The sequence below is a fragment of the Dermacentor silvarum genome, chromosome 4 (genome assembly GCF_013339745.2).
Source record: "Dermacentor silvarum isolate Dsil-2018 chromosome 4, BIME_Dsil_1.4, whole genome shotgun sequence".
NCBI lineage: Eukaryota > Metazoa > Arthropoda > Arachnida > Ixodida > Ixodidae > Dermacentor > Dermacentor silvarum.
In genome coordinates this window covers 125,713,951-125,722,007 of record NC_051157.2, presented here as the reverse complement: position 1 = coordinate 125,722,007, position 8,057 = coordinate 125,713,951, and positions in this window count along the sequence as shown.

The following is an 8,057-nucleotide window of genomic DNA, read 5'->3' as shown; positions in this document are numbered from 1 at the left end:
AACAACTTCTGCTGACATTCTACGCACACAGAGTACATACATATCTAGCGCGTGAGACTGCAAAGCATATCCACTTTAAAAAATTGTGTGGATGACACCATTAACGAGATATGCACCATCCAATTTGCGGTAGAAAATGCATTGTCGTTCTACTCACATTTTTAACGAAACGTCGTCTTATGCGTTGAAGCATAAAAGTAATGGAACGCCAATGCAATTCTGCGCAATATTCCGGAACGAATATCTCGAAAGTGATGTCATCCTGAGAATTTGGTCTAAGTTCTAAGACTTGCCAACTCCCCGATAGAATTTGTTAAGTGCAATGTGTCATGAGGTTTTAGTGAAAAACTGAATTAGTGAATTCTTGTTAATTAGACGATTATGAATTTCAATTCCTTGTGCAAGTAATGTCCACCTCTTCGAGCAGAACAGCTCATGGACTAGAATTCTGCTGTGTGTCAAAGAAATTTTTAAAAACTTTGGAAGTGTTAGTTGAAACAACCAGTATTTCTTGTAAATACATCTTAGTGTCGTTTCAACAGCTTCTAGCTTCTTAATGAGTTCACCAAACAACACTGGCATATTTCAAGAGTGATCTGACAAGTGTGTTAAATGCTAGTAGCTGAGTGATTGGGGGTGTAAGTCTGAGCCGTCGTTAAAATGAAACATTTTGCAGTATGGTTGAGCTAACGTTGTTAACATGACGATCCCATCTAAAGTCATGCGTTCATGTTAAGCCAAAGTACTTGTATTGCACTCTTGAATCGGATGAAGTGTTGTGTTATTGATATCGTAATGTAATTCCTATTTGTGCTTCTTGATGTTCATTGTCATTTGCCAGTCACTGCACCATCTAGATACCAATGTTTGAGTGCCGCTAAAGGGCCGTTTATAGTCCGACGTAACGCGCGCTCACGCTGCGTACCGTTGGCGAAAACGACCCCCTCTATAGACGAGGCAACATAAAGTTTGCCCCACGTGGTACCAACGCCAAATGCTCCCCTAGCAGACAGATGGAAGTGTCGAAGGTCGTCGCTGTGCCAATGCGCGCCCGTGTTCTGGACGGTGCGAGCGCCCGTGCGCGTTGTTTTCTCGATGGCGAGCTCGACCTACTCAACCAGGGAAGGTGGCACGCGATACTGCTGTCTTTTTAATTGCCACAACAGCCTCGAAACACGAAAGGTCGAAAGCCACCCGTGAAGCCACCCGTGAAAGCCACCCACGAGAGGGACAGACGACAAGCGTGGATAACTGCAGTGCGCCGAGTCAAATAAGTCACTTGCGCATTAGCGTTCAATGTCACGGCCGCTCGATCAAAACGCAATAGCAATACGCCTGTGTTTAGCGCACCACCTTTTGTTTTAGTCGTGTCGCGTAGTTGAATCGTACAGCGACATCCACCGTGTTAGCTTAGCGGTAAATGCATACGTGTTACGCCGCTAAGCTCGACGACGCGAGCTCGATTCACGGCCACGGCGGCCGCATTTCCATGGGGGCGACATGCAAGAACACCCCTTTTACCGTGCACTTTGATTTTCGTGTTCGTTCATATAGTGTGCAAGAAGTTTGGTTGAAAGGCCAGGGCTGTGAGGTGGGATCCACAACCAAACAAGGGAACCAGTCTGAAAATGTAGTGTAGGCACGTTACTGTCATGCCGCAGCTTTTGGCGACCTTGAGCGGCGGTCGTAAGGGTACGCGCGAGCTGCCTGCAGTCCTCTGCGTATTTGGCGGCTTCAGACACTCGCGTACATGCATTCAGAAGCGTCGGGTCGGTATGGGAGCAGTGTGTCCATTGTACACGAGGGCTCGCTGCCATATAACAGAAAGAATGGCGAAAAGCCAGTGGTAGCTTGTGTGGCCGCATTATAGGCATACGTTACGAACGGCAAAACAGTGTCCCAGTTACTGTGATGCGAAGCAGCGTACATAGTCAACATGTCTCCGAGTGTGCGGTTGAACCTCTCTGTCGAGCCGTTCGTTTGCGGGTGGTAGGCGGTAGACTTGCGGTGAACGATGCTGCATGCAGCGAGAAGGCTTGTATTACTGCGGACAGGAACACACGCCCCCGGTGGCTGAGCAGTTCGCGGCGGTCGCAGCATAACAAGGTTTCCACTTCGTCCTCCTCTTCTTCCGTCCTTAGTGTCAATTTAGCATAAATATATATTTTTCCTGTTATCTAGATATATCTCATGCATTCTGGTGGCTGGTTTCTATGTTTGAAGTTTTTGGCAGAGTACAACAAGAACAGTCGGCTTCACTTTTGCCCAATATTTTTAAAACGCTAGCTTCTGTTTCATTCTTGCCATGTTTTCCTCTCTTGGCGCCGTCCGCAGTGTTGGGTAGATCCCGGAGATAGTGCGCTATAGAGTTCCCTATGGCTAATATTTACTTATTTATTTATTATGATGCTACAAATCACCCGAAAGCATTGCTGTATAGGGGGATGCTACAGAGGCGGGGGGGGGGGGGGGGGGGAATAATTGTTGCAAGGTGAACACACCAAGAATCAGCAAGAACAAAGCAAGCAAAAGCAAACACACCAAGAACGTAGATTTTGCAACTCAGCATAAGCGCTACGCGCTATCACAAATATGCCGTCTTAGCTCATACACGAAATCTTTGTCGTTTGTCGACACCACAACCTGAAGCAACCTGTTCCATTCTTTAATGCTGCGGGGAAATAAAGACCACTACAATACTTTTGTTCGCCAAGAAATTTCCGGTGTTTTTCTGTTATGGCCACATCTTTGCGATACATAGATAGGGGGTTTTAGGAAAACGCGTGGATTGTACCGGAATTATTACGACCAATTTGATTTAATAGTGAACACCTAGATACGGTATGGCGGATATGAAGCGTGTCCCAATTGAGCATGTTTCTCAGAGCATGTTTTCAGGGTGTGTTTTCAGAGCATATTTTTGCGGTGGAATTTCTATTTTGCAATTAGGTTAAAACTACGGTCTGAATATCTCGTTGAAATAGTGGCTGTCAGCAAGAAAAACACTCCCTGTCGACTTCAGCCGTCTAGCATGAAATAATAAAACATGTAGCTAATAAATATCGCTGACCTCACAGCCAGCACTGAACTCCTAGACAATCAATATCAATGGTTGACTGATAAAACGCTTACTCGTACATTTCGCTCTTGGAGATGACGTTGCAATTAGCTTAAACTTGACAGAATACAAAAACAAACTTTCATGCACCACTCTGATACCAAGCAAACATCGGAGTACCGATGCCAATACAAAATTTGTTTGCCGTACAAGTTTATACTAGCCAGTTCTAGCTAGCAATATGCTTTCCAGCAAACTGGTTTTTTCCCCGTTTCTTATGACACTGATTACATTTTTGGTGGCGCTGAAGTGCAAACACATCTTACTAATTGTAATAAGAGAACGACAACATCGTGAATCTCCTACGCATGCATCGAAAAGGCTTTATTACAGCTGCCTTTTACAGAGCGAGCACCGTTTTTATAATTTTTATGCTCTGATACTATAGCGCATGGCGCATATCAACTGCTTTTATTCGCAACTTCCGGCAAAATGAGATATAGATCACACTAAATTGATTATTATGACATAAAGGCATAATTCGGACGTCGTAGGAACGCAAGGAAGCAATCCTTCGTAGGTAGCTCTTAACACCATTCAAAATAACAAGTGTAATCACCCGTTGGTATCCGCCAAACAATGAATACACCTAGGAGATTTACGATTTTATAATGTGCTAGCCAATGATAATATCGGTTAGTTTGTCTAGTTTCTCTGATACAGCTTAAGGTCGTGGTCCCACACCGGCGCCCGAGCCCCCCCGTTTTCAGTAATTTTGGAGCAACCGTGGCGGCTCTTCTACTTAGGCTATAAAGTTGTCGTATATAAAATAAAAATCTTAATACTTGTAGATTCGAACTATATATATTTAAAGAAATTGATTATAGTGATTAAGAAATAAATGTTCAAGAACTAGCATGAGATACATGGTTTTTGCGAACTGTGTCTCAGTTGGGACAATATTTAGAAGAAACTACCACATTTACGGCATTGCGGCTTGCTCTATAGCTTTAGGACATATCTATCTATTTCCTAGACGTAGTAAAATAATGTTGAATTTTTACTTTTTGGATAATTTGCTTTTGAAGGTTGCTAAATATCGCAAATTTCTGTTGTAAACAACCCGGCAACTACACGCTCAAAGAAGCTAAATTTTAGACAAAGTATAGCTCAAAGAAGTTCCATTTGGGACGAAAAATTTCATTCATTTACCTTTATTAGTTTTCCTAATATTGCGACCGAAATTAGGCAATATTTAGAATTCTGGTTCTACCTTTGCCCATTTTTTCAGGAAGGTACTAAAGCTTCCGGAGTTGGGACCGCCACCATAACAGCTTCAGCACAAAACAAATGAATAGAAAAAGCCTGTGAAACAGAGTAATAGAAGCGTCCATACGTACTTACTGTTGCGGCTCGGGGTAGCGTTTAGGCTGGGAATCCTCCAGGCAAGAAACCGGGGAGAGGGGATCTATTCTGGTGCCAGCTGCGCATGACGCGGCCGCGTGGGCACTATCTGGAAAGCCTTGTGCGATGGCGACAGATTGCGCCGAGTGCTGATAGCTTCGTGTGCGCTGTGTTTCCGCCGCTTAGTTCGCATTGAAGCGACAGGCAGCATGAAGTGAATTAGCGCGCTGCTGCTGCCGCGCTTTCTCTCTCCACAGTTTTAACAGTGAATGTGCGCGGTCATCGAGTGATTGCTGTCCTTTGTGATAGAGCTCATGTTTGCTTGTGTGCGCGTGACACCATGCTTGTAAATTTAGTTACCAAGCGAATGTTTACAAGATCATACGATAAATAAAACTAACATCCTTACTTCGCATAGCTGTGAAGTAATTTGCTATTACAAACGACGCTTCGCCTTTCGGGTGAAACTACTACTTCATAATTTAGAATAGACTGCCTTCAAGATTTGTCCATGTATTCGGTTAGATAGCCGGAATAAATCTGGGTCCGTATTCGCAAAACCGTTTACGCTGGAACTATTCGTAAGAGAACATTTCAGTCAATCGTGATGCTGGCCATAGTAGCGAAAGCGACCAGCCAATGTCAAAGAGCACTTACTATTGGTATCTTCGACTGGACACCTCCATCTCCTGAAGTAGAGTTGGGTAGATCCGACGTTCCCCGAACTCAGAGGTAGAAAACAAGCGCGCAATCCGAACGTGTGACTCGCTCTCGGAGGAGGAAATGACAGATGCGATACCCCATGACTACTGCCAACGTCCAATGTGTCGTTTTCCAAAGCTCCCGGCGCTGCCGGGGAAACCGGTGGACGCGCTGATAAGACGAACTTTCGTTGAGACGCCAGTAGACGCCAGCATGCAGTGGTCTACGTTGCCTAGGTCACTGCACAGTGGCCCTCTTTACGGTGGACCATCCCCAACAGCGTCGAGGTTGTGTTGCGATGACGTTGCTGGAAACGCTTTCAATCTCGATGACTGCTCCGACGACAGGGCTCGGAGTGCCTTAGAGCGCTCGAAGATGGAGGAGAGCGATCGAAAAGAACCAGCCGAACGCAAGGCGCGCACCATTTTACAGCGAAGCTGTATATGGCTAGGGCTGGTGGATCGCGTCCGTTGACAAAACGACGCGTAGAACAACAATTAGATAAAAGTGGGCCGATCCTGGTGATGCTGCAGAAAGGGTCCAAGCTCAATGGCACATACGCCGGCGGGCTCGGGGTCCTGTAACGCGCCCTTAAACTACCCTTGTCCCACGTGGGACCCAAAGAGACAAAAAAAAAATGCGCTGGAGTGATGAACGCTGTTGCCGAAATGCTAGTCTATGACGATGCGTGTCGAAACGTTAGTGATAAAACGTAATACTCTATTAACCAATAGCTGTGTCTCATTCTCTCTTGACATAGCGATTTCATACGCACTGTAGGAAGTGATCACAGCGAAAAATTGAGTAGCTAGCTGGCTATCTAGAAGCATTTGCTTTTTGAAAAGGGGCAGAATACGGGCCAAGGTTGTGTCATTCGATCACCTGTATGTGGGACGAGAGCGGCAGAGCAACGGTGGCAATGGCAATAGTAGGGCATCGAAGGCACGATGAGTGACTTATTGTACTCATGCGAAGGAACTGCTACAATTGAGAACCTGGGCCACTTCCAAAGGCGGCATAATGTTGCACAGCATCTAGAGCGTTAGCTGCTACAAGCAATAAACAGCGGAATGAGGGCCTATCCAGAAGGAGGTGTAGACTAACAAAGAATTTGTCCAACAGTTTGTCTCAAAGCAGAAGCTAGTATAATGAAAGAATATGAGAAACTGGCGAATCTTGCTATGTGACATGAAATTTGAAAGACCTGAATTGTGGCCTAATGCAAACACTCATGCACGCCCGCACTCTCGCTCGTGCTATGCGACGTGACGCAAGCGTCAATCGTCTGAAAGAGTTATTTGCCTTTAATACAAGCAAAGCATGCGTGGTATTGTGATTATAAAATTAGGCTGCTCTGCTTGGGGTCCGAGGCACCATCTCACCATTGTCTACCTAAATTTTCTTTCATAGAAGATGGCCGAGCGATGTGAATAAGAAATTACCTACCTCGAACCAAAATCAACTCCTGCGACCCAAAGAATGCATCACATTAAGAGAATATCCTGATCCGGCGCCTGTTAGAATTGATGCTACGCAGAACATTATGTAGCTATCTGGCTATCCAACATCGTTTAGTCTTGTGCAAATTGTTATCACACGAGCGAGCGTTTTTTTTTTGTGTGTGTAAAGTGACTATTGCTTGTGAAAAAGACAAGTGTGTGTGTGAAAACAGTGGCAAGAAGACGGTGACAACGCTAGTATGACGGCCATGGCAGGACAAATGATTACTTGGTACTCCGGCCACGAAAAGGTACGTGGTGTTATTTTAACACGGGCGAACCCAAAGGTGGTGCAATGGCGCACTGCGTCTACATAGCGTGTAGCTGCTGCGAAGAGAGGAATGAGAATTCCGAGCTGACCGAGAGGCGTTGCGTATACAAAGCGTCTAAAAACGGCTTCATGCCACGACAGAGATTACGGTGAGACTGGCACTCTGTTGATTTATAAGCAACTTCTTTCTATGCGACGTGGAACACGTGAAAGCTGCTCATAACTATGTGGTCGGCAGGAAAATAGCCCTATCGCACGCGACTCGAGCACTCGTACGTGACGCACATCGGCCTAAGGGTCAAGGCGAACTGATGTATTTTTCAGGCACGAGAGCCAACATTTCGCTTGATCGTCGACGACGGCACCGAAAGGGTGGCTGTAAAGGTGTCGACTAAACATAGACAAGCCGAAATAATAGTGGAGCAGTTTTTCTCGATGATTGAATGTTTAGGCTCGACTGTCTTGAGGGCAGGTGATCAGCAGGTTTATAGCTACACGCGGTATGTGACGGTCAGAAAACAGCCGGGCCAACAGCGTCAAAAGTAGATATAACTACAGGGGTGAGCGATGTGTTCAGTTATAATACGGGCGAAGAGTGTCAGTCTGTTGTCCAGCGCCCACAACGTGTCTTGGCGGCGGTAATATGGCGCCAAGGGTCTATAGATCGGAAGTAGGGTGTACTCATTGGCGACGGCAAACAATAGAGTGGCAACACACGTCGAGCACAGAGGAAAACTGGGGAGCCGATCGATTAGTGACAGAAGCGTAACGAAGAAGCCCGGTGACTTGGAGTTGTTTTGATTGGTGTTGGTTTGGCCACAAGAACCTTGGTTTGGAAACATGGCGAACAGCCGGAGCCAATACAATATCGGGCCATGTGAAAGCTTACCGGGTTATTGCGCATTTCCGGAACAACTCCTCCAAGCTACGACACACCGAGACGGGTGTTGTCGCGGTGGTCTGGTGTCCGGCTAGCGGTCTTGAAAAGAGTTCAGTGGCGATTTAACTGTAAATGCGAACGAACTGCTTTACATTAGCTTGCCCATCTTGGAGGTCCCGGATCCATGATGTAAACCTCGTTCACCAAGGTGCAAAACGTTGATGAATTGCTCAATCAACACAC